At 39.3% G+C, this 15,657-nt stretch overlaps 1 pseudogene; it reads left to right on the top strand.

The window, feature by feature from the left end:
* The first annotated feature begins 479 nt into the window (after positions 1-479).
* On the top strand, positions 480-14,848 carry LOC145946266 (uncharacterized; annotated as a pseudogene).
* The last annotated feature ends 809 nt before the right edge of the window (positions 14,849-15,657 follow it).

The following is a 15,657-nucleotide window of genomic DNA, read 5'->3' as shown; positions in this document are numbered from 1 at the left end:
CGCCGATGCACGACTACTATGACATCATCCTCAATGAAATATTAAATGTAAAATAATGCAACATATCCAAAATTTCAAGCGTCAATGTACGACTGCTATGACATCATCCGCAATGAAATATTAAATGTAAAATAATGCAACATATTCAAAATTTCAAGCGCCGATGCATGGCTGCTATGACATCATCCTCAATGAAATATTAAATGTAAAATAATGCAACATATCCAAAATTTCTAGCGTCAATGTACGACTGCTATGACATCATCCTCAATGAAATATTAAATGTAAAATAATGCAACATATTCAAAATTTCAAGCGCCGATGCATGACTGCTATAACATCATCCTCAATGAAATATTAAATGTAAAATAATGCAACATATCCAAAATTTCAAGCGTCAATGTACGACTGCTATGACATCATCCTCAATGAAATATTAAATGTAAAATAATGCAACATATTCAAAATTTCAAGCGTCAATGTACGGCTGCTATGATATCATCCCCAGATGTTCAAAACGTATGTAACAAAATCACAAGAAAATGCAACATAATTAAAATTTTCGAGCGCCAATGTACGGCCGCTCTCATCTTGAGATGAATCTCGCGAAATGTGCAAAAAATGTATCAATTTCAAGGTCGATACATCATTCGTACGTAACAAAATCACAAAGTGCAACATACTCGAGTGCCAATGATCTCTACGATTAAATAAAAATGATGGTAAAGAGGCATACTATGTCAATATCTTTGTCAGAGGTTCAAGAAGTACATCTCAAGTAAAGAAATATGGCACAATTGGAAGCAAGTTTGTTGGAGCAATCCGCAAGGGTGAATTCGGTGGAAGAATATATTGTGTGGGAGCAGCAATGTGACGAATACATCGAATCACTGGAAGAACAAAGTCGAATAAAACGTCCACGATTACCGATCGGAGTTCGACAATCGCTTGTCTCCCAAATCGCGCGTCTCGAAGGGTTGAAGAATTCGGTACGCAGACGTTTTATACACGCAGGTGCTGGAAGCAGTTCGCGAGACGTCGGACTCATATGGCGAGAGATTGATACGGCGTTCGAGAGCCGCATCTTGACTGGTGCGGTGATAAACAGCAATCGAACCTCGTCAATTTCTAGAGGAGGCCAAAGACATTGTGATCGGACACGTGCAAAAAGTGTTGCAAAAACACACTAGTGTGAAAGTGAACATTATGTTTAATGGTGAGTTTGTGTCGGGTGATAAACGCGCTAATAAAACTATCAATACGAAAAACTGTGAAATCTTTCGCACGTCTGATTTGCGCGAATGGTACGATCAACGCGCTATGGAGACCACGCTAGCATCTCTCGAAGAGTTTCAAGAACATGATAGTGGTTGGGCAGTGTCGCGAATAATCAATTTAATTGTAAATATAAACAAGTATAATCCAATGCGTGCGGGATGTCACATTAAATTACCGCGAGAAATAATGATGAAGAGAGCAGTGATTAACGTGAAATCAAAAGACACTGCATGTTTTGCGTGGGCTGTGGTCGCTGCACTGTATCCCGCTGAAAGAGACGCGGATCGCAAATCTATGTATCCACATTACACAACAGTGCTGAATCTCCAGGACATTGAGTTTCCGATGATGTTGAACCAAATTAAAAAATTTGAACATCATAATGACATTTCGATAAATGTGTACAGTATCGAAGAAAAGAACATTGTCCCGATACGTCTCTCGGAGGAAAAGAAAGACACATCAACTTGTTGTACATGCAAGACAGCAATAGCGTTGAACATTTCGCCTGGATAAAGAATCTATCCCGGCTTGTCAGCTCGCAATTGAGCAAACATGGTCACAAGACATATATCTGTGATCGGTATGTATATTTATTGCAAATTATATATTAAATAATCATAAAATAATTATAAAGTGTTTATAATTGCTATTATCTTTTACAGATGCTTGCATTATTTCGGGTATGAGGACAAGTTGCAGACACATATGGTAGACTGCGGAGAGATGAATGACTGCGCTATCCGGTTACCGAGCGATAAGGACAAGTGGCTCGCGTTCAACAACTTTAATCGCAAAGAACGACTTCCTTTTGTCGTATACGCAGACCTCGAATGTGTGCTGACAAAGACGAATAAGAAGGAAGAAGAAAAGAATGTATACCAACATCACCAAGTATTTAGTATAGCATATTATGTACATTGCTTATATGACGATTCGTTATCCGAGTATTATTCTCGCCGTAGTGTAGATTGCATTTCGTGGTTTTCCGAACAACTTAAAAATTTAGCGATACGCGTAAAGAATATTTTAGCAACTAACGTCCCCATCGTAAATTTAACATCTGACGTGTGGGAAAAATTTCATAGCGCGACGCATTGTCATATATGTGAGAAACCATTCATGCAAGATGACGATACACGCGTACGCGATCATTACCATCTGACCGGGCGGTACAGAGGTCCCGCGCACTCAAATTGTAATCTAAATTATAAAGAATCTTTTTGTATTCCGATAGTTTTTCACAATTTATCAAGTTATGACACACATTTCATTATCGAGGATATAGCTACAGCGTTTGAAGGGAGCATTGAATTACTTCCGATAACTAAAGAAAAATATATATCATTCACAAAAACTGTCAATAGTACCAACGATGACAAAGATTGGAAAGCTTGCATAAAATTACGATTCATCGATTCATATAAATCTCTCACGACAAGTCTCGATAAATTGACATCTTTTTTTGGATAAAGACAAACTCAAAATTGTACATTCGGAATTTCAAAATTTACCGATTGAAAATTTCAATCTATTAACACGGAAGGGCGTCTTTCCGTACGAATATATAGACTGTGTCGACAAGTTGCAAGATACGTGTTTACCGCCGCGTGAATCATTCTACAGTTCCTTGACCGGTGACACAGTATCCGAGAGCGATTACGCGCACGCCGAGAACGTCTGGAACCGATTCTCCCTTCGAACGCTAGGCGAATATAGCGACTTATATTTAAAAATTGATGTCTTGTTATTAGCAGATATTTTTGAAAATTTTCGCGATAGTTGTATCAAAAGCTATGGACTCGACCCCGCGTATTATCATACTCTTCCCGGGTATACATGGGACGCCATGTTAAAACATACAAATATTACGTTCGAATTGCTAACCGATATCGACATGGTTATGTTTATCGAACGTGGTATACGCGGCGGTCTAAGTCAATGTTCCAACAGATACGCTCATGCTAATAACAAGTACATGCAGTCGTACGATCCATCATCATATCTCATGTATTTTGATGTAAATAATTTATACAAATGGGCAATGTGCCAACCATTGCCATATGCAGATTTTCGATGGGTCGACGACGTATCTAATTTCAACATCTCGTCAATAGCGCTCGATTCGCATACAGGCTATATCCTCGAAGTAGATTTAAAGTATCCACAACATCTTCACGACACGCACACTGACCTACCGTTTTGCCCGACACATGACAAACCGCCCGGCAAGCGGGAAAATAAGCTTCTCGCAACGCTATATGATAAGAAGCGTTATGTCATACACTACCGCAACCTGCAGCAATGTATGTGACACGGCCTTCACGTTACAAAAATACATCGCGTATTACAATTCACTCAATCTCCATGGGTCCGAAATTATATCGAACTTAATACAAAATTTCGAACACACGCGAAAAATGATTTTGAAAAAAAATTTATACAAATTAATGAATAATGCGGTATTTGGCAAGACGATGGAAAATGTGCATAATCATGTCGATGTAAAACTCATCACACATTGGGATGGACGATACGGTGCAGAGGCAATGATTGCGAAACCAAATTTTCACAGTAGAAGCATTTTTTCTGAAAATCTAATCGCTGTCGAATTACGCAAACTCGAGGTAAAATTTTATAAACCAATCTATGTCGGCATGTGCGTACTCGACATCTCCAAAACATGTTTATACGAATTTCATCACGAGTACATGTCACCGCTGTATCGTGACAGATGCCGGGTAATGTACACCGACACAGACAGCCTAATATATCACATTGAATGCGAAGATGTATATGAGAATATGAAGCGCGACGTGAGCAAATTTGATACGAGCGATTACGCTGTGGACAATGCGTACGGTATACTGCTCGTGAATAAAAAGGTACCCGGTCTAATGAAAGATGAAAACAACGGCGCGATAATGACCGAATTTGTAGGGCTTAGAGCAAAAATGTATGCCTTGCGAGTGGATGGCAAGAAAGATACCAAAAAAAAAGTAAAAGGTGTCAAGAGTAACGTCGTCGCGAGAACGATAACGTTTGACGATTATACACGGTGTTTGAATGATGATATTGAAATGACACGTAGTCAATCTTGTATAAGATCGAAATTGCACGAAGTATACACCATTCGCGAGACAAAAATTGCTCTAAGTCCGTACGACGACAAGCGGTACATCATACCTGAAACCACTGATACATTACCGTGGACATTATAAAATACTATTGTAAATAATAGATATATATTTTTGTAAATATGTATATTTTGTAAAATATGTAAAAACTGTATATTGTATGTATGTATATTATATGTATATTAGTATGTATACCATGTAAAATATAAAATTGTATTATTTATAAAGATTATGCGTTAGATGTTTTTACAATATATTATTTGTAAAATAAACAGTGTACAGATATTTTAAATAAATGTTTATAATACATTATTTTTATGTATCCATGAGTTGTGTGATTTATCCAGTCCCAACCATTTCACATAAACATCATCGCCTTGATCGAGGTACGAACGTGGTTCGAAAGTGGTTCGAAGGTGGTTGATCGAGGTACGAATGTGGTTCGAAGGTGGTTGATCGATGTACGAACGTGGTTCGAAAGTGGTTCGAAGGTGGTTGATCGAGGTACGAACGTGGTTCGAAAGTGGTTCGAAGGTGGTTGATCGAGGTACGAACGTGGTTCGAAAGTGGTTCGAAGGTGGTTGATCGAGGTTCGAAGGTGGTTCGAAAGTGGTTCGAAAGTGGTTGATCGAGGTACGAACGTGGTTCGAAAGTGATTCGAAGGTGGTTGATCGAGGTTCGAAGGTGGATTGTTACATTCGTCCGCAAGCGCGAATTAACGAATAGCGTCATTGCTTGTAGGAGGTTAGGGTTAGGAGATATCAGTATAAGACTGAATTAATACAGAGTATTAATACAGAGTAATAAAATATTATTTAATATATAATTTGCAATAAATATACATACCGATCACAGATATATGTCTTGTGACCATGTTTGCTCAATTGCGAGCTGACAAGCCGGGATAGATTCTTTATCCAGGCGAAATGTTCAACGCTATTGCTGTCTTGCATGTACAACAAGTTGATGTGTCTTTCTTTTCCTCCGAGAGACGTATCGGGACAATGTTCTTTTCTTCGATACTGTACACATTTATCGAAATGTCATTATGATGTTCAAATTTTTTAATTTGGTTCAACGTCATCGGAAACTCAATGTCCTGGAGATTCAGCACTGTTGTGTAATGTGGATACTGTTGTAACCGTAAACACTATGACCCAACCACGACCTAAAAACCCACAAAAGAGAACGCAGAATCAGCATTTCAAAAGATATAGCGCGCGCCTCGAAATCAAAAACGCAACCGATTGCATACACGCGTTAAGACATCGCGACATATTCGAGATCGTAAAACGCAGACGATGCAAAACCGATTGCATACAGGCGACACATTAACCGAAAAACAAAACCTACTTTCGGGTAATATAAGCGCGCCTGATTAACTCCTCGGGGCCGTATTCCGAACCGAGGGCGACAAGTAATTACAGCTAATCTATTGTGAGGACGCGCTGCGATTCGACATACCAAAGAATTGTACACGTGAGTTGTAATAAACTCTTCTCTTGTGACCAAAGTGTTCTTTTCATCACCCTCGACACTCGGAGTCCTAACTCCTAAGACGAACGGACCCCTCAAAGTATCCTACAAATCCCGTTGTACCCTGAGAGGCACAACAATACATAGATTTGCGATCCGCGTCTCTTTCAGCGGGATACAGTGCAGCGACCACAGCCCACGCAAAACATGCAGTGTCTTTTGATTTCACGTTAATCACTGCTCTCTTCATCATTATTTCTCGCGGTAATTTAATGTGACATCCCGCACGCATTGGATTATACTTGTTTATATTTACAATTAAATTGATTATTCGCGACACTGCCCAACCACTATCATGTTCTTGAAACTCTTCGAGAGATGCTAGCGTGGTCTCCATAGCGCGTTGATCGTACCATTCGCGCAAATCAGACGTGCGAAAGATTTCACAGTTTTTCGTATTGATAGTTTTATTAGCGCGTTTATCACCCGACACAAACTCACCATTAAACATAATGTTCACTTTCACACTAGTGTGTTTTTGCAACACTTTTTGCACGTGTCCGATCACAATGTCTTTGGCCTCCTCTAGAAATTGACGAGGTTCGATTGCTGTTTATCACCGCACCAGTCAAGATGCGGCTCTCGAACGCCGTATCAATCTCTCGCCATATGAGTCCGACGTCTCGCGAACTGCTTCCAGCACCTGCGTGTATAAAACGTCTGCGTACCGAATTCTTCAACCCTTCGAGACGCGCGATTTGGGAGACAAGCGATTGTCGAACTCCGATCGGTAATCGTGGACGTTTTATTCGACTTTGTTCTTCCAGTGATTCGATGTATTCGTCACATTGCTGCTCCCACACAATATATTCTTCCACCGAATTCACCCTTGCGGATTGCTCCAACAAACTTGCTTCCAATTGTGCCATATTTCTTTACTTGAGATGTACTTCTTGAACCTCTGACAAAGATATTGACATAGTATGCCTCTTTACCATCATTTTTATTTAATCGTAGAGATCATTGGCACTCGAGTATGTTGCACTTTGTGATTTTGTTACGTACGAATGATGTATCGACCTTGAAATTGATACATTTTTTGCACATTTCGCGAGATTCATCTCAAGATGAGAGCGGCCGTACATTGGCGCTCGAAAATTTTAATTATGTTGCATTTTCTTGTGATTTTGTTACATACGTTTTGAACATCTGGGGATGATATCATAGCAGCCGTACATTGACGCTTGAAATTTTGAATATGTTGCATTATTTTACATTTAATATTTCATTGAGGATGATGTCATAGCAGTCGTACATTGACGCTTGAAATTTTGGATATGTTGCATTATTTTACATTTAATATTTCATTGAGGATGATGTTATAGCAGTCATGCATCGGCGCTTGAAATTTTGAATATGTTGCATTATTTTACATTTAATATTTCATTGAGGATGATGTCATAGCAGTCGTACATTGACGCTAGAAATTTTGGATATGTTGCATTATTTTACATTTAATATTTCATTGAGGATGATGTCATAGCAGCCATGCATCGGCGCTTGAAATTTTGAATATGTTGCATTATTTTACATTTAATATTTCATTGCGGATGATGTCATAGCAGTCGTACATTGACGCTTGAAATTTTGGATATGTTGCATTATTTTACATTTAATATTTCATTGAGGATGATGTCATAGTAGTCGTGCATCGGCGCTTTGATGATTGGTTAAAAATAATTTTGTGTCAGCAATAATCCCCACCCCATTGCTTTGTATCAATAAAAACTTGTAATAATGATTTAGTATTGTATCAATCACTTATGTGAAAGGTTTTTTTAAAAATGTACTCCGCCAGCATGAATTATTACGTTCCAAAACAAGAAATGTCTAAGAATACAAGTGACAAGTAAGTTTCGATTCTTTTTTTTGTCAAAATAAAGATTTTTAAATAATGATTTTTAAATAATTTTTTAAATATTGTTCTAATTATTTTTATAGCATTCAGCGTGCGACTCGTATACTTGAGCGAAGATATGCTCTAACCGCAACATCCTATAAATATTTGGAAATAAGAATCAGCGTCGGAATAATATCCTATGTGGAATTGGCTCTCGGTGATAATCGAGGCAATCAAATAATATTACCCATTGAAACATGGAAATCTCTAATGCGGAAACGAGCAGACATTGAGCAGCTAACTGAAACTCCGCTATGGATTAGTGATCTAACACTCAAAGCGGTTAACATGTATACTTCAAAAATTATAAAAATTACTTCATCTGATAATTCTTTGTACATGAAACCATCAACGTTACTACATTTATTCGATTTCGACAAATGTATTGATCATATGTATTCCTGGCTGTGTGAGAATACTCATAGTGTTAATGAAAAATTTAAGCAATTTGTAAATATTTTACAATGTGATAATATCCACGATGTGAGCAATGCCGCAAAGGCGATACGTGATAGTAATATGTTTAATAGCGAATCACTTATAGATTGTGAATTGATAACTTGTGCTATAAATGAAATTATTTATAATGCTTGCAACAAATAAATTATTTTATTGTTAATCTATGTTTAATTATTTCTTTCCCAATAAGATATAGCTAACAAAACTATTTCTTCGTTCTCTGGAGATTTAAAAAGTGATGAGCTAGCTGAGACATGATACTCCAGTTAGAACAAGAGAGATGTAGAATTAAAATCAAGAGGGGAGCAACATTATAATATGTGTCCCATCATAAAGTTTCAGATAGTCTTGAATGTAAAATGGGTAGAGAAGTTGTGATGGATAGAAAAGATGTGGTGGATGATGATGATGTGGTGAATGATGGTGAGATGATGGTGATTGATGATATATCAGACGTTGATGATATATCAGACGTTGAAATGGGCTCGGACGTTGAAATTGAGCCCGCGACCGATTCCGATTATGATAGTGAGTGCGACGACGTTACTCGCGATACAAGAGTGCACAGCTTGTGCACAGCTGACATCATCGCCATGGATGATAGTACTAGAATGTGTGCGATACATATTTATTATTGTCCATGGGATGGACTCATGTTGTGTACAAGGTGTTTCATTAGATTGCGAGATCTGTATGTGGAGATTGACGTCGTCCGCATTCACAGGACCGGGAGATTTGAACAACTTTTGGGGAGATGGTGCAGCGAGTGCAATAACCCGCTGGACCAAATGTTCACACGGAATATGTGTCCAGTGTGCAATACATGTAAGTATTTCTTTTCATTTATAAATTATTAAAATAATAAATTGATTAATAAAATAAATATATTTAATAAAAATTTCTGTTATGCAGGAGTTCCGCCCTGCCGCCTCGCAGCCACCACCACCTCGCAGCCACCACCTCACGCACCGCCTCGTACCACAAGTGGTGATACATGGGTCGATCGTCACGGAATATCATATCGACCCATGTGGTTCGATCACCATCGCTCAACACCGCCCCACATCCCCCTATACATTTTATATTTTTATATTATTATTATATTTTCATTCTTATATTTTTACACACACACACACACACACACACACACACACACACACACACACACACACACACACACACACACACAAACATTTTGTAAAATACACACATACACACACATAGTTATATAATAAAAATTATTTTAAATATTAAAAATATATAGTTTATTTTAGATTAGATCTTCTCCCCTTCCTCATCCTAAAAATATTAATTAAAAAAAAATATTATTAAAAAAAAAAAGTCTCTCTCGCGTCCGCCTCTCGCGCTCTCGTTCGCTGCATCAGCTCTCGCGCTCTCCATCGCCGCATCGTCTCGCAACATCTCTCTCTCGCTCTTGTGATATCTCTCTCGCGTGCACCTCGCGCTCTCCTTCGCTGCATCAGCTCTCGCGCTCTCCTTCGCGTCATCTCGCTACCTCTCGTCATCTCGCGCTATCTCTCTCGCTCTTGCATATACGCCTCGCTGCAACACCTCGCGCTCTCAATCGCCGCATCATCTCGCTACCGCTATCTCTCTTTCGCGAACGTCTCTCTCGCGACATCTCTCTCTCTCGCGTTCGCCTCGCGCTATCCTTCACATTCCTCTCTCCCCGCGGACCCCTTACCCAAAAAGTTTCATGCGGTCTTTCGCGGATTCCCCTCTCCCCGCAGACCCCTCACCAACAAAGCTTCATGCGGTCTTTCGCGGACGCCTCCCCCTCCCCGCGGACCCCTCGCGGACCCTAAAATCGCGGACGCTTCCCCCTCTCCGCGGACCCCTCGCGGACCCGTCACCGAAATCGCAGACGCTTCCCCCTCCCCGCGGCCCCCTCGCGGACCCTAACCTCGCGGACGCCTCCCCCTCGCGGACCAGCACCAAAATCGCGGACGCTTCCCCCTCCCCGCGTGACGTCATTCCCCCTCCCCGCGTGACGTCATTCCCCCTCCCCGCGTGACGTCATTCCCCCTCCCCGCGTGACGTCATCCCCCCGCGCCCTGGGTTCCCCTCGCCCCTCACCCCCCCCCCCCCTCATTGCCCCTGAGTTAGAACCGGCCTAGTATTACTACTATTTATCGAAGACCGTTCACCGTATTTATACGTAACGTGACAGAATGTGATAAATACTCGTGCGTATACTGTTATTACTTCATTCTCCCACCTTTGTGTTTCTACTCGATATAAAATGCTTATACGATATTAAGAATATAATAACGAAGAAACCTCGGCGTGAAACGATACTGTAGAGATATTGATATATAAATCTATGACGTTATATATTCGCTTTATTCATTCTCTCTCCTCCCTATTTCTTCATCGATCCCCACTTCTTTCAGTATTAGCAATCGAGTTACGCTTGAGCGAGGTTATAACTACTTTTTGCGATCAGTGTTACGCGCGCGGTCAAGCTTTGTCTACCATAGTGTTGAGAATTCATCGTAAAGATACTGCACATTGTATATTGCAGATCGAAGGAAGGATAGCTAAATATTTTTAAACGGATAACGCGGTGAGTTTTCCATACCTTTATACACGACATTTTAGTATGCTCCAATTATCGCGTAGTATATAATTTACATAACCGTAATCTTTTGTATTCTCTCCGAAAATACTAACATTGAATCTAATAATTTGAATGTTTCGCGAAATGTGATATCGTCGCTATAACGCCTTCGAGCATATGGCGCGAGCAGAATGTATACTACGACGATCGTCGATACTAATTTTTTTTCTTATCTCTTCAACTTTGTTCGTTGTCATAAAAATAGCAATTAATTACAAATTAATATGCGTTTTAGATAATTCGTAAAAAAATGTCCCATACGGCTCAAAGCTATTCCTCATTGGGCGTACATTGCTGCGAACGAAGATGTATGCTGCAGCCGCGTACCATGGTCGACGGAATGGCTTGTAATATTTGTCAATCGTATTGCTATTGCCGTTGCTCGTGCATAACCTGGATGGCGAAAAAGGGGCTTCCAACATTTTGTTGCGAGAAGAGATGTTTCATCGTTCCGGAGAGTCAAGTAGATGGACGAGCGTGCTCGAAATGTCTCACCTATTCTTTTTGCCACTGCAAATGTATGTCGTACAAGAAGCCAATGGAAGAGAAGTTACGTATTGCTCAGGAACATATTGTACCCTTGTTGACAACTGATGTATCATCTGTTACACATTGTTGCGAAATACGTTGTATGATATTACACGGATCGAGTTACGAAGAGAGAATTGTATGTCCGCATTGTTTATTTTTTGGCTATTGCATTTGCAAATGTGAAACATTTTCGAATGCGAAACACTGAATAAAGATATATGTTACTCAAAATAACGTATCGTTATTTTTTTCAAATCCTTACAATAATAAAAAAAAAGAGCTTAAATTTTATTTTACGTTTTAGAGAAAAAAAATTTTTTTTTATTGTTGTGTGCCTCGGGTAAGGCACAGGGGTCGCGTCGAAATTGAGATTGGGATCTCTGGATGTCAGGGTTGTCCGGTCCGGGATATAAATAAACTTGTAGATCTTCGTAGAAATATACTTGATTTTATTCAACTGTTTACACTTTTATTTAACTCTTATCTCAGTTAGAGTACTCGCGCTCGCGTCGTATCCTTGAATGGTTTAGGATTACGGTCGTTCCGTGACGTTCGTATAGTTTAGAACGTTAGGCGGGTCGCGTATATTATAATCTTAGCGACGGCGTTACACTTAATTCGGTTCTTAATTTGCGACTGCTCGAGCGCGTCTATTGTTCGGTTTTATAGCCGGATTTTGGAGTCTTTTGATCGGAGGGGGTGCCTGGTAACAGGCCCTCTTGGTCAAAGTCCCGGGTGCAAGCGAAGGAAATTCGAAGTCTCCTTCGCTTCGCTTGCATTTTTGCAATTTTAATATTTCGCGCGTGATTCGCTGCGTATGCGGTTTTTTCGTAGCCAGCGCGTTGACAAGCGGATGTAACTTAAGTAGTTATAGCTATTGAGGGCTATAACACCCCTCCCCCGTTGGAAAAGAAAAACGGAGTTACGTAGTTTTTCGCTTAATAATATAATATACAATATATTTTCCCGTGTACAATATAATTATAATCGTTTCTTAATTCTAGAAACGCGTGCTTTGGCTTCTTTTCAATATGGATCTTGGTACTCTTCACTCGTCATCGAAGACGACAGATGGTCGCTTCCCGATTTTATTTTCTTGTTTGTTCTTACTTTTAACAATAATCCATATTAAAAATGCTGTTATTAACACTATGATTATTCCACTAGACGCCATAGGGTAAATAAATTGTTTTTGTGTATAAAAGTTTTGTTCATTGTTTTGTAGATCGTTGTCTATATTTTCTAATTTGGCCTTGAGTTTTACTAATTCTGCATGGTATTGTGTACTTTCTAATTTGTCATGTTCGTATATTGTCATGTTATTGTCCTGTGTTAACGTTATATTAATTTCGGGTAAATAGGTTTCTATTTTTATTCCATAGTTTGCTTCTTTGTCTGTATCGTCATGTCTGTCGTTGTTAGTTTGCATTCCCCTCTTAGAGTAATTTTACCCGTATTTTTTATTATTTCTCTTTTTTCGGATTGTTCGTTCCGTGGCGGTAGAGTATAACCAAGTCTGGGGTTGCTGTAATGTGATCCATATCATATGGGTCGAAGCGTAATGTCTTATATTACAAAAGTGCTGATATTTCGATTGTTGTGTATATATTTGTACTTCGCATGGCGCATTCGAGTTTATTCGATATACTGGCGTACTTTGTTCGCATATATAATGTGAGTTTATTTTATTACATTTTTGTAAGTCGTTTTCTATTACGGCTAAATACGTTAATTTTTCCTTATCTATCGCGATTATCTTATTATTAATTTCTATATGACTAAATACATTTTTATATGAAGGTGTGGGGAATTCAATCGTTTTTATTATATCATATGTAGGTTGCGTAATTATAGGAAAGCTTAAAATAGTATATACATTTGTTTTATCGCAGTATGCGGTTATTACTATATTTTCCTCTATTTCTAACCAATCTTCCCTGTTTCTTCAATTCTAAACGGAAAATATTCTCCTTGCGATAGCTGAGTTGATGCTTCTTTTAAATAAATAATGATACTATCGATTGGCATTAATTTTGGATGTAACATCCCTTTACGTATGTACGTGAGATATTCTATTATATTTTCTATGTCTCGTATTAGGTCTGTCATAATTGCTATAATGGTTATAAAATGTTCTATGATTTCCTCGTGATTTATATATTCGGTTACGCGTTTTTGTAATAATTTTTCGTTTCGGTCAATTATATCTTCTAATTTATCGAGATGATACTGTGTCATTTAATACTCTTATTTCGTACTGCGTGTTGAGTGATTTGCTGTTGTGTTTGAAGTATGTATAGCTGTTCGTTAATGTTTTTCGTCGTTCGCGTCCATTGTTCCGAATAATGTTTTTGCTATTGTACCTATTCCGTCTATCAGTCCTCTGCGTCTGTTAATTGGCGTTTTATATATGGAATTTATTTGCGTCATAATATTTTGTAAGTACGTCAATTCTCTTTTTATAATATTATTTAAATTGATGCAAGTTTCTTTATGATATTCGTTTTGAAATTCCATTGTGTCGCATAATGTTTTTGTTTGTTGTAAATAATTCTTTACTTGTTCCTGTCTGCGGTTTATTGTTGTTAAGTCCAATTTTATTACTAACTTCCATTTTTTTGTGGAGTGATGTAACTGACCTATTTTTCAAAATACACTCCTGGGTTGTTGATGAATTTTTCGATTTCATAGTCCTGCTCTTGTTCTGGCTGTCTTATTAACGCTGCGTTGGCACTGAATATGAGCATCCTGTAATGATATAATTCTTCTTATTCTATCTTTATATGGGATCCTATTACTGGTTTTAAGTGGGGCGTTTTCAATTTCTTTTCGCCTCATGGGATATTACTGCGAAAATTTTTTCTTAGTCTTTTCTTGACTATTCATCGCATCATGTGCTCATTTTATTCCTGTTGTGAGTGTGGCGTATCTCTCTGTGAGGGGCAGTGTACTCCCCTTTGTGAGTTATGTTATCGCAAGCCTGTGGTGGGGCCTGAGTTGCCGAGTGACCCTATGTTACGGGCCTGCGAAGCGGTGTATCGATGTTCCGATACACCGTATTCGTTACGTATATCCTTTGACGTTACCATTGGTGAACGTGTGGTTCAGGAAGTTGTGCCTGTGCCCAGGGAGAGGGTGGCCGATGTTCCTCTTCGGTGCGCCTTACAGGCTGTTGAGGAGGGTCGATCCTTCCCTTATCACGGGGGTGTGCCGTCGTCGTTGCTCCCCTATGAAGGATTGTCTCCGGTTGTGCCAGAGGATGCTTGGTCCATGGTCCTGCTGCGGGTGTTGCTTTCTTCCGCTCATGCCAGCTGCAAGGAGGAGCTAGCGGTTGTCCAGGACGAACCAGCGGATGGGTATGTTTAAGTTTACTTTCTTAATTTTCTATATACGGTTTTAATTTATTTGCATGTATGCGTATCGTCCGTCTTCCCTTTTTTATGGTATAGTTGACGTCGGAGTTCTTTTCGATTACCGTGTACGGTCCCGTCCATAGCGCGTCAAGTTTCTTTGACCGTCCGCGTCGTAGCGTTTCATCATGCATTAGCACTTTTTCGCCGACTTTGAATTTTGTCTCTTTCGTATCTTTATCGTAATATTTTTTCGCTTTAATTTTTTCTTCCTTTATGCGGTCCTTCGCGATCTTCTGGGTGGCCCTCAATCTTTCCCTGAGTTCTTGGGCGTAGTCGTCGTAATTGTATGTTGTTCTCGGTGGTTTTGTCAATGCCGTCGGTTGTTCGGCTCTATGTCCATAGATTAGCTCAAAACGTGTGTATCCCGTTGCCGTGTGTGGGGTTGTGTTGTATGCAAACATTGCGTAAGGCGTCCATTCGTCCCAGTCAGTCTGATCGGCGTTAATATAATGACGAAGGTATTCGGCTAGCGTCCTGTGTGATCGTTCGAGCGCTCCGTTTGTTTCTGGGTGATACGCGGTCGTTTGTAATTTTTCGATTTTTAATAGTTTACATGTATTTTTAAATATCTCGCTGAGAAAATTCGTCCCTTGGTCTGTTAAAATTCTATCCGGAATTCCGTGTTCGCAAATTATTTTGGTTACAAATTCTTTTGCGATTGTTCCGGCTTCTTGATTCGGTATCGGGATCGCTTTACTGAATTTTGTTAAACTGTCTTGAAAGGTCAGCAAATATTTATTTCCATTTGTAGTTACTGTTAAT

Source organism: Prenolepis imparis, unplaced genomic scaffold (assembly GCF_030444845.1).
Source record: "Prenolepis imparis isolate NDT839.2.m4 unplaced genomic scaffold, iyPreImpa1.0 SCAF_15, whole genome shotgun sequence".
Classification (NCBI taxonomy): domain Eukaryota; kingdom Metazoa; phylum Arthropoda; class Insecta; order Hymenoptera; family Formicidae; genus Prenolepis; species Prenolepis imparis.
This window is presented reverse-complemented; position numbering and strand designations above follow the sequence as displayed.